The sequence below is a fragment of the Lepidochelys kempii genome, chromosome 25 (genome assembly GCF_965140285.1).
Source record: "Lepidochelys kempii isolate rLepKem1 chromosome 25, rLepKem1.hap1, whole genome shotgun sequence".
Taxonomy (NCBI): domain Eukaryota; kingdom Metazoa; phylum Chordata; order Testudines; family Cheloniidae; genus Lepidochelys; species Lepidochelys kempii.
In genome coordinates, this window is record NC_136404.1 from 15,848,168 (window position 1) to 15,870,735 (window position 22,568).

Below are 22,568 nucleotides of genomic sequence, written 5' to 3' on the forward strand. Positions count from 1 at the left end.
GCAAAATGGGAACCGTCCCATGCGTGCTGGGGAATAAAACGGCGTTGAGGCAGGGAGTGGGGGGAGACTATTCCTCCTCTTGGCTTTGAGTGGCGCAGGGAAGCGGATGGGAGTCTAGATCCAGGGTGGGACCTGACTCTTGGGGGCTTCAATTGTTGTGTCTATTTGCCAGCTGGTGGCCAGACACTAGCATGGACCTAATCGATTAGACATGTCCTACATCGGGGGGGCTTGCTCGGTGTTTGCCCTGCATGCACAGGATCCTTGGGGGCCTGTGGGCAGCAGCTCCGTCGGGCGAGTTGGACTGAGCTTGCCCCAGCAGAGCAGGTAGGAGCCGCACTCCTGGTTGCAGGGGCTGGGCTGGCCTGGGGGTTGCCTCCCTCTAGCCAAGCTGGGAGGAGCAGCCATTGGAGGCTGGCCAAGCGTGAGGTGGGCCGCGCTGATCCAGCCCCTCTGCTCCTGCCCCAGGTGGCTCTTCCAGAACCCAGGGCTCGATTCTGGGCCACATTTTGCAGGAGGTGCAAACCAGGCAGGGACGACAGGGGGCGTCACCTCACCCTTATGCCCTCGGAGCTCTGAGCTGCTCCCTGGAATGCAGTGTAGCCCAACCACATGCCCAGCGTGGGTGCCTCTCATGGCCTGGGCACGCTGCTCCACTGGGAGATGGGGGGGGGCTTTGGGCTGCTCTGCTAGTCCCACACCAGAGGGAAGACCCCTTTGCCCCAGGCGCGTGGCCTGGGGTGATGTTCTGCCCTGGGCACCATGGGAGTAGCCCAGAGGAGCCTGAGCAGGGCCAGAATTGGCCTGCAGCCAGCACATGCAGCGAGTCCCCAGGCCAGCGGATGGATGTGCCTGAGGGATGCTGTCTCCTCCTTAGCGATAATCGTCTGCTTTCTGGATCAGTCACAGTGGGCTCAGGGCTGCAGTCATCTCCTGTCGGTTGATTAATGGTCCCTGTCTGGGATTCACAGCTTGGCGAGCTCCAGAGCCTCCTGTGACTGACTGATGGGTAAACCGACAGCCTGTCCCAGGAGCCGCTCCTCCTCCACAGCCTGAGGAGAAGAAGAGCGATGCTGTCTGCGGGGATCTCAAAGGGCTACGTGAGCATTTACTGGAAGTCTCACCATGCCCCTGTGGATGAGCTGGGTAACTCACTGTATCAGGCCTGCTTCTCAGAAGGGGAAACTGAGTCACAGGAAAGTTAAGTGAGGGGCTCTAGGTCACCCAGCAAGACAGTGACAGAGATGGGAAGAGACCCCAGGAGGCCCAGATCCCAGTGCCTGCTGCAACCATTATACCACCCTTCCTTTCCAGAGCTGGGCATAGAAACCAGGGGTCCTACCTCCCAGTGCCTTCTGCTGCAATTGCCAGACTGCTCTGGGCTGGGATAAGCCCTAACCCGTTCAGATTTCTCTCTCTGTGTGTGTAGCTGGCTTCCCACCTCCCAGGACATGCTCTCTAAGGGCAGACAGCCTCTCATGAGACCATTGCTTGATCCACGTCAGGGTTCCAGGGCGGGAATCACTATGCTCCTTAGCACTCAACCTTCCACAGTCCGAGGTCCAAATGTGACCCGTGAGTCAGGGAGACAAAGGAAGGATGCCACCCACCTAGTGACTCTGGATCTGCAGTGCCTCAGTCGCCCTCACTCAGTCATGATGTTGGCAACTGGCTGGGGGATGGGGGAATGTTATATAAAGCCTTGATTCATTCTCCAGCCTGGGAGCCCCAGGGAGCATGACTTCCTGCTCCTGAGCAGGCAGAGGAGACAGGCAGCTGAGTGATCCTCCCAGCCCCCAGTCTGATTCACAGGGCCAGATCCTCCCTCTCTCACCCAAAACAAGATCTGTTTCACTGGGGCCAATGAGGTGACACCTGTGTCCATGACCAAAGGGCCAGGCCCAAAGGAGAAAGTAAGCAGAGGTCTAAATAAGAACCAAGGGCCTGATTCTAAATTCCTTGGGTAGGTGCAGGGAGCCTTTAAGCCACATTTGTGCTCCTTATACACTGGGGCTATGCAGGAGCCTACCTGAGCCTGGGTGTAAGTTAGAGCAGCCTCAGGGGCTGCTCTAAACTTACCTCTGTTTCCCCTGACCTTCGTAAGGAGTGTCCTTCCTGGGTTAGGATAAGGCACCTTGGTGGTGTGTCTTTGTCTGTGGGGCTGTGTGTGTGGGGGGCAAGCTTTGCCCTGCTATGCTTGTTCAGTGGATAATCAGAGGGCTTCAGCCTCTCTGGGGCTGTAAAAAGGGCATCTTCCACCAGCTCTCTGACTGCTGTCGATAACATCCCCCCTCGCCTAGCTAGAGAGCTAGACTAGGGAAGGGTGGAGGAGGAATAAAGGTTTTATTGGCACATGTGTGGGACGGTCCCTTTCCTCACCAACCACGGTGGGGCTATGTGTGGGTGAAATGCTGGTAAATTTCACACCAGCCATTGCTGATATTTAAAAGCACAAAGAAGTGAAATATCAAAAATCCTCCACTGAACCCTGAGCTCTTGCTCTATCCTGCTGGCTGTCTCTGAGAGAGCCTCTCAGACACTGGGGAAACAAAGCTGATGAGATGAGTGGATTCACAGAAAGGTACAGAAGCTGCAAGGCAGAGCCCAGGCATCTTGCTGTTGGAGAGGAACTAAGTCGGTTACAAACAAAGTTGCAGCCAGAAGGCTGGGATGCAAATGGGTTTGGTTTTCTGGTCTCCAGAGATGCTTTATAGCAGCATGAGCGCCTGTCTTCTAGTTGCATGAACCATGAGCACTTGCCAGGTGTCTCTGAAATGCCACCTTCTGGGCCCCTCCTTTGGAGGCAGCTGAGTCTAGTGGTTAGAGCAGGGGACTGGGAGTTAGGAAAGTCATTGTTCCCCACTCTGCTGCTGACTTTGGGTGTGAGGTTGGCTGTGTCACCTCAGCTCCCTGTCTTGGTTTCCCCAGTCTGTGGAGCGGGGTTATATTTATCTACCTTCATGGAGCGCTTGGAGAACCTCAACTGAAAAGCACAGCAATGCTAGGGCCAAGGATTTTAGTGGCACTGCTTTATTGTTCACTCCAGGAATCAGTGAGGGGCGTGTGGGGGGGTGTCTGTGCGGGTTTTCTTGTGCTGGGATATGTCACAGGGCAGGAGTCTGCCATCCACAGCGTTGGGTGGGGTGTCCAAAAAATAAATGAGTAAACTTCAAAATCAGTTATTTATTGGGGCTGAAATTCACCTCTGTGCATAGAGCCAGCACCCCAGACTACAAACCCTTTGTGCCCAGCCGGGACACAGTGAAATGTTCAACACAGACTTTCTAAATGAGCTATGTTTTCAGCAAAGGGACCACTAGAGGGAACAATGAGCACACTAGAGAGCAAGGGGCTGCACTACACTAACCTAAACTTTCTAATCTGTACTCTTGTCAAGCACTAGATGGTTTTCTCCTAAACAGGCACCGTAAGGAGAAGATCGGTTCATGGCCTGACACACCTGCATTCCTTTCGCACAGTCCGGTCACTGCAGGTGCAAGGGCCTCCTCCCCTGTAGCTTCTGACATCTGGGATAGATTTTAGGGACCTCCACCTCTTTTACTCTCCCTCTGACCCTGAAGCTCAGGCGGCATGTGTTTCCTCTCTTTCGCAAGCTCTTGCTACCTCTTTCCCCTCTGCTGTCACTCATTAGCGCTCTGCCTGCATGATTTCGCTCTGGAAAGGAGCTGGGGAGACAGATCGCATGAAAGATGGACAACAAAATAAAGGTGAATGTAGATTTTGGCTTCATGGCTGGATGTTTTTCTAATGGCCCAACTGACCTATTTCTAGGCGACTACAGCTGAACGCCGGTGGCCTTGCCCGGGGTCAGAGGCGGCATGGTTTGGGCCAGGCCTGCGCCGGCAGTCACGGCGTCAGGTCGTGGGCGAGGGACCTTTCCATCCCGGCAAAAGCCCCCGTGTAGACGCCGCGTTGTGCGGTTCCGGGGGGCCCTGCCGGAGAGGCCTTGGCCCTGCTGGGCAGGGGCGCGGAGCCCCCCCGGGGGCCAGGGGAGAGAACGATCCAGAACGGATCCCGGTGATTACTAAGAGCTCAAGCCAGGCTAACCAACAGATGTTAATTGCGTGAACCCTTAACAGTGAATAACTAATCAGGGCTCACATAGGGGCTCATTTAAATAAATGTAAATAACCCGCCCGCAAAAACACCAGTGAAATGATCACATGCCCTCCCCCCACCACCTTGCGGATCAATATTCATGAACTTCATTTGAATGCCCCGCCTTCTTTTGGCTCCTTGTGCTCTGATTGGCTAGTTCCTTTGTCACTCCCTGGCCCGCCGCCCGGCCCCTCCTCTCTTGCTCCCCGTTACTTGGAGGCCCCGCTAAGAAGGTTGCAGCCTAACCCGGCGGCTGTGCCGGGCCCCGCCTTCCCCGTTGGGGTGCTGGGCGCTGATTGGTCCTCCCGTGCTGTCAGTCACGCCGCGGGGCCCCCACCCCGTCCCCGGCTGGGGCTCGGCAGCAGGTTGGGTTGCGCGGCGGAGGTTGGTGTCTGAGGCGGCCGCGGGCTCCCCTCCTCCGCCCCCTCGGTGCCCCGCGCAGGGTGAGGAGGGGCCGGGCCCCGGGGCGGGTGGGGTTCTCGCCCAGCCCGGGGAGGGAGCGACGGGAAACCCCGGCGCAGGCCGCGGCCTGGCGGAGCCCCCGCCCCAGGGACCCCCTCGGGGCCCGGCCGGGCCGGAAGAGGGGCGGGCGTAAGGGGAGGGGTACGGGGGTGGGGAGGTTGGGGGAGGAGGGTACGGGGTTGGGGGGAGTGGGGTGGTGGGGGTTGGGGAGGGGAGGAGGGAGGTGGGGGGAGGAGGGTACGGGGTTGGGGGGAGTGGGGTGGTGGGGGTTGGGGAGGGGAGGAGGGAGGTGGGGGGGAGGAGGGTACGGGGTTGGGGGGAGTGGGGTGGTGGGGGAGGGGAGGAGGGAGGTGGGGGGGAGGAGGGTACGGGGTTGGGGGGAGTGGGGTGGTGGGGGAGGGGAGGAGGGAGGTGGGGGGGAGGAGGGGATGGGGGGGTTGGGGGGAGTGGGGTGGTGGGGGAGGGGAGGAGGGAGGTGGGGAGGTTGGGGGGAGTGGGGTGGTGGGGGTTGGGGAGGGGAGGAGGGAGGTGGGGGGGAGGAGGGTACGGGGATGGGGGGGTTGGGGGGAGTGGGGTGGTGGGGGTTGGGGAGGGGAGGAGGGAGGTGGGGGGAGGAGGGTACGGGGATGGGGAGGTTGGGGGGAGTGGGGTGGTGGGGGATGGGGAGGGGAGGAGGGAGGTGGGGGGGAGGAGGGTACGGGGATGGGGAGGTTGGGGGGAGGGGGATGGGGAGGGGAGGAGGGAGGTGGGGGGGAGGAGGGTACGGGGATGGGATGGCAGTTGGGGGTTAAGGGGTAACGGGGCATGTGTGGACATTGTGGGGATAAGAGGGTAACAAGGGGTACTGGGGTAATAAGGGAGTGACCATGTAGGGGGATAAGGGGACATGTGGAAGTCCTGGTTTAATGAGTGGAGGAATAGGGGGGTACTGGGTAATAAGGGTATATGCATCAGGGGAGAATGGAGGAGTAGGGGGCATGTGAGGATACTGGGGGAATAAAGGGGAGCAGAGGGTTGGGGAGCGGAGGGTAATGAGGGGCATGTTGGAATCCTGGGGGGAATAAGGGGGTGTTGGCATGTGGATGGGTGAGTTTGGGGTAATAAAGGGGCATGTGAGGGTTCTGGGGTAATAAGACAATAGGTCTGTGGAGTGGGGGAATAAAGAGGAATGTCAGGGTAATTAATGGAGGAATGTGGGGAGTTGGATAGGACCATTTTTAGATAACTGGGGAGAAGGTACTTGAGGATATAACATGGGTATCGGGGACAGCTGGAGAGCATGGGGGTAATATGAGTTGTATGTGGGACTGGTAACATGCGAATATATATGTATATGGTTATAGTGTGTTGGGAGGTAGCAAATGTGGCGTATTGGGGAGCTGTTAAAGATGTGGGTGGGGTATATCACAGGCAAGTAGTTGATGGCTGGTTGAAGGTGGTACTGGTAGCTTTCCTGTTCTTTTTGGAGAGTATTTTGGAGGGGTGTGTGATGGATTGTAAATCACAGGCTAGTTTAGGGAGGAGTAATTGTGCTGATCAAGGTTTTTCATTTTTATGAGGTGGGGGCTAGACAGGTAATGTCGGTGTTGCAGGCAACAAGGGAGGGAAATTCTCTTTCTCCATCTCCTTGTTGAATTTCAGGCTGAGGTGGTATAGAATTTGGTATGGAAGCCAAATACTAGCAGGTGTTCTGGGGGAGCAGGGGGGATTAGGAAGGGAAGAGTTTGTGGGAGGGGGGTGTTATGGCTCATTCTGGAGGCAGTGGATTTCCTCTCAAAGTTGTTTCATTAGGCTGTGTTGGAGGGTCTAAACACTCATGTTTTTTGTACTAGGCCATTGCTAGCAGATGTGATTTTAAAATGGAAACAAAGAGGGAAATAACTAGGTTATAGTCTAGTGTTAGATTTATTCTGTTCTTTGTATCTTTTTATATTAGTGATTGTTTTGAATTATTCAAATTCCCTGTCAGTACAGCTTTTTAAAAAAATAGGGTGGAATTGCACTTGATGGATGGTTCTTGGTGAAATTGACAACCTAGAACTATTTGTTTATAGGTGTAGGTATTTAAAAAATGTACTCTGACAAATACAACTCTGGTGACTTTACCAGTAGAGGAGCTGACTTCCTCATAGGCCACAGGAAGCAGTAATTTGATATTTAATCTGAGTCCATCCAACTCTATAAGAGAACTTCAAGTAACTGTTCTTGTGTTTTTCTTTTGAAGCATATTAGCTTTCAGGACATTCTTAGCCTTACAACAGTATGGCAGTGAACTAACACTCATTCTGCAGATTTAAAGCATATATCTTAACTTTATGCACTGTGCGTAGTTCCAAGTGGGTATTTTTTTTTAGGTACTGGGGCCTAAATCTGTTTGCTTTATGAAGGTGTGCTATCTGCTGCAGTTTAACTTCATGGTGTTACCTAGATTACTTCAACCGTATTTATGGCCAATATAAAATATATTACACAAAATAACACTAGTTAAATACTAAAGTATAGCTTTTTGTGTTTAAGTTTCTCTCATGCATTTTGTAGCTCTAAACCAAACAGGAATAACACTTTCTTTGTTTGTGGTTTTCCAAGTGTTGTAACATGTTACAACTTCCATAGGAAGCAGTTTTTAAATGTATCTCGTGTTCCATTTGTAATGTTCCTTATTTTCCCCCTTGATGTAGTGTTTATACTCCATATAACTTCAAAATATTTTAAAAGCATTAACTAGATGCTCACAACATAGAGGGAGTTTTACAGGTGAGGAAACTGAGGCACACACTGACTTGTTCTAGTCTAGGACAAGCAGAAAGGATGAGTTGTTAGGCGCTAGCTTGGGACTTGGGAGACCCAGGGTCAGTTCCTTACCCTACACAGACTTCCTCTGTGACCTTGGGCAAATAATTTAATCTCTCTGGGTCATAGTTGCTCATCTGTAAAATGGAAATAGGGCAATGTTACTATCTCACAGGGGTACTGAGGATAAATACAGTAAAGATTATGAGGTGCTTAGATACTGCTGTAATGGGGGGCTGGATAAGATCTAAAGATATGGGAAAATAGTGTCAGGACTGAGAATTTGGGGAGTTCTAGCTCCTGACTCCCAAACTCATGCTCTAGCTACTAGACACTGTTCTCCTCAAACTTGAGCAGACTCTCTGGCCTTCAGAAAGTATTAAATGCCATTTTCCCCCCGCTGGTTAAAGTAGCCCACTACTTTGTAAAATGAAAATCACATAACTGAATTTGTCACTTTTAGTAATAGGGGGAATCATGATTCCTCATACTGAAAGACATCTTATTAGCACAGTGGCTGGTCCTTTGAGCCTTGGTGCTGGCAAAATGCCTCGGCTTAACTGGTTGTCATTAGAATAGTTTATGCTTTGTGCAAGGCTTGAAATAGTCACTTGTCCACTTACCAGTAACTAGTGGGAAGTTTTCCCTAATGTGTTCAGGAGGGGGTGGAGAGAAGCAGAATTTAAGCTGCCATTTAAAAAAAAAATACCTTCTTGTCCTTTCAGTTGTGAAGAAATGTGGGCCTGTGTAGTGCTGTCTTACTGAATTTGCAGACCCTGGTGCTGTGTAGAATTGACAACTGATCAATTTCACTGCTGCTATCAGAACCCTGGGGGTAGCAGTAAAGCTGAAAAACAATCATGACAGTTTCACTGTCTTGCTGCTTGGAAAAAGGCAGGCTCTGGGGGAGAATGGCCCAAAAATGGTGGTTGCAAGAATTGTAGAGAAACAGTCCACAACAGATGAGGTATTCTGGGGTTAGGGCAGCTGAGGGGTAGGACGAGAACTCCTCTTTCAGAGCCGTAGGGGGACTTAATTTTATCAGACCCCTGCTAAGAAGATAGTGATATGAGAAGTGAACCCCTTGCAGAGTTTCAAGCGGGGTTCTAGGATAAGAAGCTATAAACAGCAGCTTGCTCCAGTCCATGTTTTTTTGCCTGTCAATGCTAAAGGTTTGCACCAATCTAACTAGAGTGGTGGCTAGCTATGAATGCTTGAAATCCTTTGTCTGCACAAGGTCTCGGTTTCCCCATCTCTAAAACAGATAAAAGGGTTGAGGCTTGACTGGCTACTGTTTGAACAGGTACTTTGAAGTGTAAAGTGTTAAATTATCATTTGCCTTGTCTAATGTGTTTTGACATGCTTTTTTTAAAATTGGGTGGTACCCTGACCAGTTGGTTGTCAGAAAGTGTTGAATTTGAAAATTGCTAGTATGACTGTTTTGTAACCCTCCTGATAGGTTGAGAGACCTAACAGGTGGTAAATACTATGTTGCCAAGGTGATGTGATGTTCTCCTCCTCCTTTGTGGGTCTGACATTTTGCACATCAAACTAAGAGAAGATATTAAAGGGGGGAGGGAAATGAAGATTAAGAAAAATGTAAGTAATGTTCCTTCCCACACTGCTCTGTGGTCTCACCTGGTTAATAACCTAAGCCTGTTAGAGGACTACCAGCAAAGCTGAAGAGGGCATAATTTTTACCCACGTCTTCATGCTGGTATCCTCCGCTTGTTAAAAAAATTACCCAAACTTTTGCAGCATAGATAAGATTCAAAGGGCCAAGTTCTGCCCTTGGATTCATGCATGAAACTTTTGACTCCAGTGGGAGTTGCATGTGCATTGCATATGCATATCTAATGGTAGAACTTGTACCAAATTACTCTGGGCTAGCCTACAATATTGAAGTGAGTGCTTTAGGTTTTATTGCTATCACGTAAGCATTTCACCTTTCTATTTGCTCCATCCAGGTCAGCTAAATAGGTAGCTGTGGGAGAGGTGCTGTGGTACTGCAGCAGCTGTGCCTCTGTTTACCCAATGAAGTCTTCAGGACACTTTGTTCATGGATGTGGCTTTGATATGGGGACTTCAGTACCTCTGAAGTCTAAGACCAACAAACAAAAAGAATCTTTGGGCCTGGTGGCTTCAACTTTCAGCCCCCTTCCTCTCAGGTGGTCCTCAGCTGCAGTGGCTTGGCTTAATGACTACCAGCCAGCTCCTGGTAACAAATCAAACTGTCTGACCTACCCTTCCGCAGGAAGGCTCTGGCAGACTGTAGTCTTCAGTCACCTCCGGGGCCCCACCCAGGCTTCTTTCTGAACGTGGGGACTGCCAGTCTGCTTTCCTTCCCAGTCAGGGCCAAACTGAGCTGTGCTCCCTCCTTTTAACACCTTCTTCCATGCCTGAGGCCCAGCACAGATGTAGGGGGCTGGTGGGGGCTCCATGCAGCTTATTAACCTGTTCCTGACCAGTGTGGGGTTTGTATATCCCATCAAGTAGCTTGACAAAATATACAAGAATAGACTGATAAACTTGGATGTATATGTTGCATTTTCTTTAAATACACCAGTTATGCACCTTTATTTCATGCATGAGTTTTTGAGGTTTCTAGTATTTAAACTTCTTATATTATGGGAAAGATTATCATGGGAAAGGGGTGTCTTTGTTTAGCCTTATTTTTAGTATTACCTGTATTTTGTAGGGTTTCAGACTAACAGCCGTGTTAGTCTGTATTCGCAAAGAGAAAAGGAGTACTAGTGGCACCTTAGAGACTAACCAATTTATTTGCGCATGAGCTTTCGTGAGCCACAGCTCACTTCATCGGATCTGATGAAGTGAGCTATGGCTCACGAAAGCTTATGTGCAAATAAATTGGTTAGTCTCTAAGATGCCACAAGTACTTCTTTTCTTTCTGTATTTTGTAAATCTTCTATTTCTTTATCCTCCAAAAAGATTAGAATCAAAGTTATTTTAAGTCAAGAGAAGAGACTACAAATGGTCAGGAAAATCAAGAGAAAATCTGCTTAATTTTGAAAAAGTTCAATATTCACTACACTGATTTATTTTAGTAAATAGAAATCTTAGAATTGTCTCTTGGCTTTCTTCAATGCAAATGTCTTGCTTGTGCAGAGTGGAAGCAATATTTAAAGCATGTGTGTTTTTGTTTTTTAACATGGAAACCAGATTATTTTTTTCCTGAATTGGGCTACATGTATGCTACTGATCTTAAATAAGTGTTTGTGACCGAAATAGCTCCAATAACTCATTATCATCTTTGGTCTAAACTTGTTCTAAATACTTTCTATGAACAGATTTTTAAAACTACTGTTTACAAAAAAAGAGGAAATTCAGGCAAACTGTTAGTGTTGAGACACAAACCAGGAAACTTAGTTAAGGCTGTCTCATAACTTGCCCTTCCCCCATCCACTCGAACAGACACAAGTGTGTCTGCCTTATCCTGACCTGTCCTATTATATATTGTTTTGCAAAATGTTAAGTGTTCAGACATGTACTTGGAAATAATTACTTCTGTTTAAAATATTAAAAGGTGTAAAATCTGAGAACTCTTGAGTCACCCATGTACTGTTTTACTTTGTCATTCCTATAGTAGGAGGAAAAAGGTAGAAAATGGATTTGTGTGAGTGTGTATTCTCTGAAAATAACCCACCCCTTTTAGTGTGAATATGACAGTAACTGAACCAGAGGTCTTAGTGCAAGCAGGATTTCCTTCATTTTCAGTCCTGAAGCTAGTGTTATGAATACAGGGCCTATGACAGTTGCAGGATGTGTTGTTCATCATACTCGATACCTTGCCCAGTCGTGCTCTGGTCGCTGTAGAGAAATGACAGCCCTCTCCTTTCCATTAGACCTCCTGGAACAATCAGCATTAGAAATTGGCATTCTATTAAAGTTCTTCAAATGGCTTTTCAACTTATCCCATTCAGAGGGCGTAAGGTCTATTTTTAAACATATAGAAGAGTTGATGGTGGTTTTTGTTTTTTTTAAATTTTTTTTCCCAAAGCCCTGCAGGATTTTTGTCCATTTCTGCTGGCTTTGCTCTTACAATTTAGTCCTTGGGTGTTTTCTGTTCTTTCCTCCTACTCTCTTCCCCCCCCCCCCCCCCCATGTGTTTTAACCTTTTCCCAGCTAAGTGCTTATTTTCTGATACTTTTCCTCTAAAATCAGACAAATGTTTCTCTTCAGATGTCATTCAGAAGTTGGTTTTACAGAAAGTAGTATTTTGTTCCTCGTTTGGTGGGTGATATCGTGATCCCTGCAATGTCCTGGTGGTGAAATTTCTGTTTTGGCTGGCAACAGAATGATGTTTTTGCTCTGTAGGTCATGACTGTTAGTGAAAACTAACTAGGATTACTGAAAACGAGAGCTGTGATACTGGCTGAGGTACACCACTTGAATATTCCCAAACACAAATTCTGTTAACTTTAAGATTACTATGTAATTCTTTATTTAAAAACAGTTTTGAGGGCAAATAGTTACAGAATTTAAATATAGAACCTTTTAAAAAATCCTTAGTTAAGGTTAATGAATACAATCCCTTCTCTGATAGTATTACTTTCTAAATTTAATAATAACAACATTTTCCTTTGGTAGTATCAACCACTCAAACAGGCAGTATTGCTTGGATGTTTAAGAGCAAATGTGTGTTTATTCCATTGAAGAGGACGATCAGTGGAGGTAGGATCAAACTTTCAAGAGGATCAGTGCTCCTTTCTTCCAGCCTCATCACAATAGGAAGTTCATAGTGTATCTAGAACAAAATGTTGGCAAATCGTTTTTCCTATGACCTATGAATGTACGGAGCGCCTCTGTGGGGGCATTCTACAGAAAGTTTTGTGCTAGGCTAATACAATCAGACAGATTTAATTGCCAGCTAATCCAGATTAAACATTGTCATCATTCCAGTCATTGAATCATATATGGATTTATGCTGTTAATCTTGACCCATAGCTTCCTATTGTTATAAAATTTTAAATCTTGAAACAAAAGGCTTTTTTTTTTCAGTGGGTTTTATATTAAAAAAGAGAACCATTGTACAGTACCTATTAGATCTAGGAAATAAAAGTGGAACAAATCTTTTGGCACTGGGGATGTTTTTTACTTGAGGAGAAGTAAAGCCATGTTGCTTGGAAATGGGGAAACAAGTGTTCTATAATTATAATTTGTTTATTTAAATGAAGTGGCGAAAAGCAAGTAGGGATCAGAAGAACATGCTGAACCAAAGGAATAATGGTTGAGCAGTTTTGGAGAGGGCTAGCCTAACAGGAATAGGAAAGACAATGGAGTCAAGTTTGGAAGGAAAGCTGTAGAACACTGAGACCACAACTGAAAACAAGTCCAATAGTTTGGAAGCTCATTTAATTCACGTGGTTTTGGGAATCTATCAATTTGGTTTTGTTGAAGTTTCTTATAACTTGCTTAAATTGTTGCTAACAGACAATGGCAGAAGTAGCCTTGGAAATCGTGATGAAATTAACATAGACATCATGTACTGTAAACTATGCAGACAGAAGCTTCTCTTGTATTCTGTATAAGGCCAGGTTTATGCTACAAAGATTTGTAGGTATAGCTATTGGCCAGGGGTGTGAAAAAACCATACCCCCAGCTGACACAGGTTATTTCTGCAAACCCCCCAGTTGTAAAAGCAGCTATGTTGACAGGGTGCTTCTGTTGGCATAACTAATGTGTATGGGAAGGTGGTGTTACTATAGTGGCAGAAACTCCTTGTATCAGCATATGCTGTCTACACTACGAGCCTCTGCCGATAGCCATGCTGATTAGCTATACTGGCAAAGCCTGTCTAGTGTAGACTAGACCTAAATCTGTCTTTTGTAATGTAAAAGTTATTGAGGGTGAGTGGGAAGAATGAGTGTTGAACATCATGAAGTGTAGTGAGGGTAAGGAAAAGTTCTGTCACACTGCTGTGAACCGAGCGTGAAGATTCAGGGTCTGAACTATGGTTCATTTAGTATGGAACCTTAATTCTAAATTTCTGGATTTCAAATAGTTTTTAATTGCAGTAATCTAATGTGTTGTGTTGATATGCTTAAAACTCTGTTTTTTGTCAAGGATGTATGTGTAGTAACTCAAGTTTCAATGACTCCATTTCTTCACGGTTCTTTAAAATCTTGATACTGTCTCTCTCTTTATGATAAGAAAGCCACTGGCTCTAATATCAGATAGCTCAGATGTTTCTCAGTAGGTTTCAGAGTAGCAGCCATGTTAGTCTGTGTCCGCAAAAAGAAAAGGAGGACTTGTGGCACCTTAGAGACCAACAAATTTATTTGAGCATAAGCTTTCGTGAGCTAGCTGTAGCTCATGAAAGCTTATGCTCAAATAAATTTGTTAGTTTCTAAGGTGTCACAAGTACTCCTTTTCTTTCTGTTTCTCAATGGTTTCTGTCAAACATTAAGTTGGAGCCTGGACAGACCTGGTACCAAAAAACCCAAACAAACAAACAAAGCCCTAATTGGCATTTGGCTTCTGGCTTTTCCCACACTCTTCCAGTTTACAAATCTGTTGCACTGTGTTTTACACTTTGCAGGCAGTTTCTATAAACTGCTATTTTGCAAAGTCAGGTGCCTCTCTCTCCATTGCTTAATCTCCAAAACCTCAAAAAGAAAAGGAGGACTTGTGGCACCTTAGAGACTAACAAATTTATTTGAGCATAAAACCTGTTAGTCTGGAGCAGTCATTATGCTTTCAGAAGAAAACACTTCTTTTCAGCCCCATGCCATTAGTTTGGAGGGTCTACTCTAGAGTGTCTCATGTATTTCTAAGAACATGCGTTGTTGTATTCTTTGCAGTATACTGCCATTTAGTTTGGGAAGTCAGGCAGCTGGCAGGCTCCAAGAATGCACTTTAGGGCACTAACTCTGCTGAAACCAGCGCTCTCCACTTAATCTCAATTTATCATAACCAAAATCCACCACATAACTGGATTTTTAACTAAGTCTTGGAGGGTAGGGCTTGGATCTAACCTTACATGAGAATAAACTAATGGCTCTCTGCAGCAAGGGCATGTATTAAAAGCGGCTGATGTGTTTTTAAAGAAGTGCATTGTTGCACAGGCTGAAGTACAAAAGGTCCTGTAATTCCTATATTTTTGTGGGGAAGGCAATTCTGTTGGTGGCTGCTGGTGAAATAGTAACTAGATTTATTTATTTATTTTTTTTTAATTCATGGCAAAGACATGCAGGGTGGGTGAGAGGAACCCTTTCTGGTAGATGCTTTAATTTTCATAAAAAGAAAAGGAGGACTTGTGGCACCTTAGAGACTAACACATTTATTTGAGCATAAGCTTTCGTGAGCTAGCTGTAGCTCACAAAAGCAAAACACTGCTGCTACTCTGAAACCTTTAATTTTCATGTAGATATTAGGTAAGGGTGTGAGAGCACAAATATTTGCTTTGAGTTAAGGAACAAAAGGGAGCATTAAAGCTTTACTTTAGTCAAAGGGAACAGAAAACACCAGTCCAGCCAGAAGGACTGCAGTAAATACCCAAGGGTTTCCTTTCCTTCATGAGCACAGTAGGTTGTCATTGATAGACTATACTCCCCCCTGTCTTTTGGAAGGAGGCATTCTAGGGTTGATGAACACAGCCTTTTGTCTGTGTTGCAAACCCTTTCTAAGCAGGGAAGGGGTTAGTCACATGTATCATTGCTCTAATGGAAAGCTGTTCCCTTGTCACATATAGGTAAGTACATCATGTAGATGCTTAATTTTATGATTTAGGGTTTTTTTGGGAGGTGGGGGTGTGATTGGGGAGAGGACCTGGGTAATCATTTTAAAGTTTGGTGGTGGTTTTTTAAAATCATTCTTTTACCTTTATGTGCTGGATGATAAATTTTGCTGATTGCTTCTCTTCCTCTTGTGATGAAACAGGTTTTAATTCTGTGTTTACTATGTTTGGACAAAATTAGGATTCCAGATCTAATTGCAACATGGTGTTTACCTTCTCCTGACACCCTTGAGGTAAAACAGTCTTTTTTGTGTATTCTGGTTTATTTTGCCTTTCACCCCAGAGCTTTCTAAAACTGGCAAGTTTGTATTTTCTTTTTTGTACTGTAACAATCTGAAATTACAGATGTTTAGGTACTAAGCAGTTTATATGCTGAGTTTTTTCTTGACATTGTCATTAGGTGGTTCTGATTTCTTTTGGCCCTCTTTAGGAGTTGGGCTGCTCTGACTGAATTTTCACTTTGTTAGTTCAGATTCAAGACCATGTATTTTGGCTTTTCAGCTGTTTTAAATCTAGTAGGCAGGGCTAGATACTGAGAAAAAGGGCATTCTGGGGTTTCAGTAGACAAAGTGAAGATCAAACCAAATTCTGTTTTCTCAGATACCCCACATTCAAATTTCCATGGAAGATGATCCGACTAGACTGAGGTCAGTCTGTAGGGCTATTATGTCCGTCACAAAGAATAGTGTCCCTCAGATTGTACTTCGTGTATCCTGCTCGTTTGTATGAAGACCTATGTTTGCTGCTGCTCCAGTGCCATGTATGTTTGCAAGTAAGCTGTAGAAAGAACGTCCAGAGTAGGAATTGCAACAGAATTTTTTTTTAAAGTTTTCATTTCAACTCCTCTGCAGCCTGTGCAATTGTGTGCCTCGTTTACTGAGGGTACGTAAATTCTGCATTCTGAATGAAGGGACTCACTTGCAGATGTTCTTCTGGGAAAGGTAACTCTTCTGCAGACATGTAGATGTGAGATCCTGATTTTGATAATGCTTTTGGCGCAGTGCCACATGGCATTCTCATAAGCAAACCAGAGAAATGTGGTCTAGATGAAATTACTACAGGGTGGGTGCACAACTGGTGAAAGACCATACTCCGAGTAGTTATCGAAGGTTTGTTGTCAAACACGGGAAATAACTAGTTAGGTCCCATAGGGCTCTGTACTGGGTCTAGTACTAGTCAATATTTTCATTAAGATCCTGGATAATGGAGTGGAGAATTTGATTATAAAATTTGTAGATGACACTAAGCTGAGAGGGGTTGCTTGCACTTGACGGACAGGATTGGAATTCAAAACGATCTTGACAAATTAGAGAATTGTTGCAATTCAGCAAGATGAAATTCAGTAAAGACAAGTGCAAAGTACTTCACTTCACTTAGGAAGAAAAATCAAATGCACAACTACAAAATGGGAAATAACTGGCTAGGCATAGTACTGCTGAAAAGGATCTCAGGGTTATAGTGGATCAGAAATTGAGTGAGTCAGCAATGTGATACAGTAGCAAAAAAGGTGAGTGTCATTCTGGAGTGTATTAATAAGAGTTTTTCTTGTAAGACATGAGAGGTAATTGTCCAGCTCTCATCGTCTTGATGGTGCCTCAGTTGGAATACTATGTCCAGTTCTTGGTATCACACTTCAGGAAAGATGTGGACAAATTGGAGAGAGTCCAAAGGAAAGCAACAAAAATGATAAAAGGTTTTAGCAAATCTGAACTTTGAGAAAATTTTTTAAAAAACAAAAAAAAAAAACCTGGGCACATTTAGTCTTGAGAAGAGGAGACTGAGGTGGGACCTGATCAATCTTCAGATATGTTAAGGGCTGTTAGAGGACAGGGATCAATTGTTCTCCATGCCCACTGAAGGTAGGACTAGAAGTAATTGTGCTAATCTGATTTAGGTTAGATATTCGGAAAAACTTTCTAACTATAAGGGTAGTTGAGCTCTGGAATCCGCTTGCAAGGGAGGTTGTGGAATCGCTGTCATTGGAGGTTTTTAAGAACAGGGTAGGCAAACCTCTGTTGGGGTGGTCTAGGTATATTTGGTGCTGCCTTAGCGCGAGAGGCTGGACTAGATGACCTCTTGAGATCCCTTGTAGTCCTACATTCCTATGATTCTGTGCTTTCCAGTGGAAATACGCCACAGGGGTCCCATGCAGTTTTTTCAATAAATGTATGGCATTTGCCTAAATATACACCTATAATCAGGAATTTTGTAAAACCTGATTAAGGATTAGATTCTGTTTCTTAAACATGGGAATTATTTACAGGGGTCCTAGAAGCTGACAAACTTCTGTAAAAGGCAGCAGCAAGATTGAGTAACATGCAGGGTTTTGAGCATAGACTGCTGCGGTGAGTCCTAAAAAGGACACTACATTGGCTAGTACAGATAGAATAGGATCTAAGTGACAGCAGTGGCTCCATGCTTGCAACATACCAATGCAGATGAAACAAATGTTTGCCAAATGTTGTTCATATGGCAGACCTGCTCTGGAAAAGTGGCCTATGGGTTTAGAGTAGTAATTATTTTCTAACAGCCCTGTGGAGCAAAAGCTATTCAGAGAGTTTATGGAGGACAAGGAAAAGCTTGCTCCAGAATATTAGTATAAAAATGTTTGCATGTGAGCTGCAGTGGGTGACTGATTAGAATATAATTTGGCTCTGCAGAATTCTTTACACACACAGTGGAGGCTGCAGTCTTCCTGAATCTGAACCTGTATGCTGAAGAACCTATCTTTCTGGCTAAAAGTGTGGTGGAACTTGGGTCACGAGCAACTGCAGGGTGCAGTCTGCAAACCCTTGGTGCCACTAGGAACTGCCCATGTACAGAAGCAGCAAATTGCTTTGGAAAACTTCAGCCCTTGTTGTGGTGTCGTGGGTGATTTGGTAGAGCCCTTCTTCAAGAAGGGCGCTTTCTATAAATATATCAGAGGGGTAAATACCAGGGAGGGAGAGGAATTATTTAAGCTCAGTACCAATGTGGACACAAGAACAAATGGATATAAACTGGCCATCAGGAAGTTTAGACTTGTAATTAGATGAAGGTTTGTAACCCTTGGAGGAGTGAAGTTCTGGAACAGTCTTCCAAGGGGAGTAGTAGGGGCAAAAGACACATCTGGCTTCAAGACTAAGCTTGATAAGTTTATGGAGGGGAGGGTATGATGGGATAGCCTAATTTTGGCAATTAATTGATCTTTGACCATTAGCGGTAAATATGCCCAATGGCCTGTGATGGGATGGGATCTGAGTTACTACAGAGAATTCTTTCGTGGATGTCTGGCTGGTGAGTCTTGACCACATGCTCAGGGTTTAGCTGATTGCCATATTTGGGGTCGGGAAGGAATTTTCCTCCAGGGCAGATTGGCAGAGGCCCTGGCGGGTTTTCACCTTGCTGGAGGATTCTCTGCACCTTGAAGTCTTCAAACCATGATTTGAGGGCTTCAGTAGCTCAGACATAGGCTAGGGGTTTATTACAGGAGTGGATAGTTGAGATTCTGTGGACTTCGTTGTGCAGGAGGTCAGACTAGACGATCATAATGGTCCCTTCTGACCTTAAAGTCTGTGCGTCTAAGAGCTCATTGCTACAGGATTTACAGGTTCTTCTCATTATGGACCCTAAACAAATCTATGGTTGGGAAGAGAAGAGGACCCTTATTTAATTGTGGTGTCTGTACTTGCCAAGAATGAATGTAAATAAGCAACTGTCTTCTGTGCTCTACCAAAAAGATCTGCACTTTGGACTAGGTGCTAATTAGGTATCTGACATCCATTGTCATATCACCACATGCTCTGCCTTTCTTTATAGGGATGGATCTAGGGCAAAAATTTCAAAAAGCTCCTAAGTCACTTGACAGGTTTCAGAGTAACAGCCGTGTTAGTCTGTATTCGCAAAAAGAAAAGGAGGACTTGTGGCACCTTAGAGACTAACCCATTTATTTGAGCATGAGCTTTCGCGAGCTACAGCTCACTTCATCTTGAGCTGTAGCTCACGAAAGCTCATGCTCAAATAAATTGGTTAGTCTCTAAGGTGCCACAAGTCCTCCTTTTCTTTTTAAGTCACTTGAGTGCTTTTGAAAACGTTACCCCTAGACTAACACAAGTGGTTCAGATTTCTAATGACCTTGGAGTTACATTAGAACCCTTGGAGTTACGAACACCAGAGTTACCAACTGACCAGTGAACCCCACACCTCATTTGAAATTGGAAGTACACAATTACGCAGCAGCAGAGACGAAAAAAGCAAATACAATATAGGACTGTGTTAAATGTAAACTACTAAAAAAATTAAGGGAAAGCAGAATTTTTCTTCTGCATAGTAAAGTTTCAAAGCTGTATTAAGTCGGTGTTCAGTTGTAAACTTTTGAAAGAACCACCATAATGTTTTGTTCAGAGTTACAAACATGTTAGAGTTACGAGCAACTTCTGCTCCCAAGGTGCTCATAACTCTGAGGTTCTACTGTACAAGTTCTGGATTTAATCAGAAAATTTTGTTTGAGAACATTTGATCTCCTCCCCTGTCGTCCCTGCACATCTCTCTGTTGAATCATATTGGTGCTTCCATAGTTCATTTGGTTAAACATCCTATGCTTATGAATATTTTTGGGGATAGGTCAAGTAGACTGATTAGACCTATGCCTTTTTGAAGCACATGATGGCCAATAGTATCTTCTTACATTTCAGTATGTGAAATAAACAAACAGTTTCATATGCCTCTCCCATTCTTTTTGTTTTGGAACTGGCACCCATTTCAGTATTAAACACTTAAGGGTTTATTTTAAAATAGGGTGGATAGCCACAAATTTTCTATTATTTTTTCCTCTGAACTAGGAAGGGAGGGCTTGGTGTTGCCTTGGGTAAGTTCATCAGTCTTTAACTGCTGGGGAAATGGGTTTGTGTTTTGGTAGTTTGTCCTAGTGCACATCTGAATATAATGCACAACTTCAGTACAACTTTGTCAGGTTCTGTTGGAGAGGCCCAGGACTTGGAATAGCAACAATTGTTATCGGCCAGGAGGGTGCTACATTGTGGGAATAGTTTACACAGTACCAGGGCCATGGTACCTGTAACTTAACTTTTTTCTAGAATCTCACTGATCTAGGAAAATAGGTGTATCACCTAATATCCTAAGAGATTAGTTGCTCTTAGGTTGCTTATTGCTGCTATAAGATGCTAAGTTACTCCACACTCTAGTCTCTCATAAAAAGTTGCTGAGATTTAGCTTTAGTTTGAGGGTAACACCTGGGAGAGATTGTTTGGATAATACTGTATATGCTGTTACTTTGCAGGTGAAATATGATCTCTTTGCAGCTCAAGCCATTCCTTGCAGTTACCATGTTTAATACTATTAAAGAAAGTGCTTATTACCACACTTTCTAATGTTTTCAGATGGAAATTATGCTAGCATTAGAAAAATTAAAATCTCTCCACAATGACCAGGAAGACACAATCTGAAGAAAATTTGTTGGAGGACAGGAAATTTTGTTAAGCTTACCAAAAAGCCAACCGCTATAGGAAATTCAAAGTTGAAGTTGACACTGGCATGATATGAGGGTGCGGTTTCAGCTGAATCAGTAAGGCTGTGACTGACAAAAGTATTACAGTTCTGTGCCTTTCTAAATTTAACCATGTAGATTCTGATTACCACCGTTTCTGAAGAACTTTTGGCTCAAAGTATCCATACGAAGTTTTAGTTATATACACTAACTGCAGAAACAAGAGCTACAAAATGTATCCGAGAAGGCAGAGAATCTCTAGTGGAATTCTGGCTTTTCATGTGAACTTCCTGTTTTAGGTAACGTTATGTATTTAAGTGTTTGTTGTTGCACTACAGGGTCATTTTAGCTATTGTCCTCTATGTAAATAAGGCCTCAGTGCCGCAAGCTTTATGCGGGCTCAGACTTGTGGGATTGATGTCAGTGGGTTGGATTAACTCTCAGGAGCAGGGTGTAAATCAGGGGTGGGCAAACTATAGCCCACCAGCCGTTTTAATCTGGCCCTCGAGCTCCTGCTAGGGAGTGGAGTCTGAGGCTGGCCCTGCTCTGGCACTCCAGTCGGGGAACAGGATTGGGGGCCACTCCATGTGGCTCCTGGAAGCAGCAGCATGGCCTTCCTGTTATACCAATAAAATAAAAACCAGCAGGATCTTATTAAAGGGGAAAAGGCAAAATGCCACATTTATTGTGAATACAGAAAGAATCATAGTAAGCAGTTATCAGAGTAGCAGCCATGTTAGTCTGTATTCGCAAAAAGAAAAGGAGTACTTGTGGCACGTTAGAGACTAACAAATTTATTTGAGCATAAGCTTTCGTGAGCTACAGCTCACTTCATCGGATACATGCTGTGGAAAGTATCGAAGATCTTTTTATACACACAAAGCATGAAAAAATGGGTATTTACCACTACAAAAGGTTTTCTCCCCCCCCCCCCCACTCTCCTGCTGGTAGCTTATCTAAAGTGATCACTCTCCTTACAATGTGTATGATGATCAAGGTGGGCCTAACACAATTAGCAGCTTGCAAGTTTCACAGACAGAGGGAGAGAAACAGTACCAAAAACCAAGAGACCTCTTAATTAGTAATACCCTGGAATTTAAACTATGGGGAATCAAACTCATTTGTGATTTTAATACAGAACTTCTTTAATATGATCCAACACTTCTCTGGCTCCTACACATAGGGGAAGCCAAGGGGCTCCGCTTTCCATGTTGCCCCTGCCCCAAGCGCCACCCCTTCAGCTCCCATTGGCCAGGAATCACAGCCAATGGGAGCTGCAGGGGCAGCATCTGTGGACGGGGCAGTGTGCAGAGCTGCCTGGCCATGCCTCCGTGTAGGAGCTGGAGAATAGACATGCTGTTGCTTCCGGGACCCGCTTGAGGTAAGCGCCGCCCAGAGCCTGCATCCCTGAGTCTCCCCCTCGCCAGTCTGTGCATATCTTCAGTATATCCCTCCCTCTGTTTGGGATATTCAGGAGGCATGTACATGCAAATAATGTTTCATGAGAATTTACCTGTTCTCACTATTATCAAGCATTCAGAAATTGGGAGATTGACTTAAATCATGAGATTTTAATCTCCTAATTCCATGAGCTGGGCCTTTAAGAAAAAGCAGAGTATTTTGAGGGGCTGGCAACACTGTGATGCTTATTCCTCCTCTATAATGTCAGGGTACTGTCCCTTACATTCTGCTGTAGGTGATTGTTGTGGAAATGACTGACAAGGAGGAAAACCTAGGAGCAGGTGACCTTGTTACAAAACAAAACATTGTGTCTTAAATGTCCCTAATGTCTGCAAATCTTGTGATTTGTAACAGAAGAAATATGTACTATAAAGAATATGTAGCATTACCAGATTTGTTTCTAACTACTCTTTTCAAGATTTTCTGTGAGCTGTCGGTGTATTTTCTTACCAGATAACTTTGCCAGAAAAATCCTATTTATTTATAAATAGAAGA

At 45.0% G+C, this 22,568-nt stretch overlaps 1 protein-coding gene across 17 annotated transcripts in view; it reads left to right on the forward strand.

The window, feature by feature from the left end:
• Positions 1-4,347: 4,347 nt before the first annotated feature.
• Positions 4,348-22,568, forward strand: part of GNG7 (G protein subunit gamma 7) — a 128,123-nt gene continuing 109,902 nt past the window's right edge. For 8 of the 17 annotated variants that reach the window (XM_078850613.1, XM_078850611.1, XM_078850612.1 and 5 more), the window contains exon 1: positions 4,350-4,562. The gene's annotated coding sequence lies outside the window, so the exon portion shown is untranslated. Of the gene's footprint in view, positions 4,563-22,568 lie in introns of all 17 variants that reach the window. The other 9 variants (XM_073324379.1, XM_078850615.1, XM_073324375.1 and 6 more) reach the window with 3 other exon arrangements.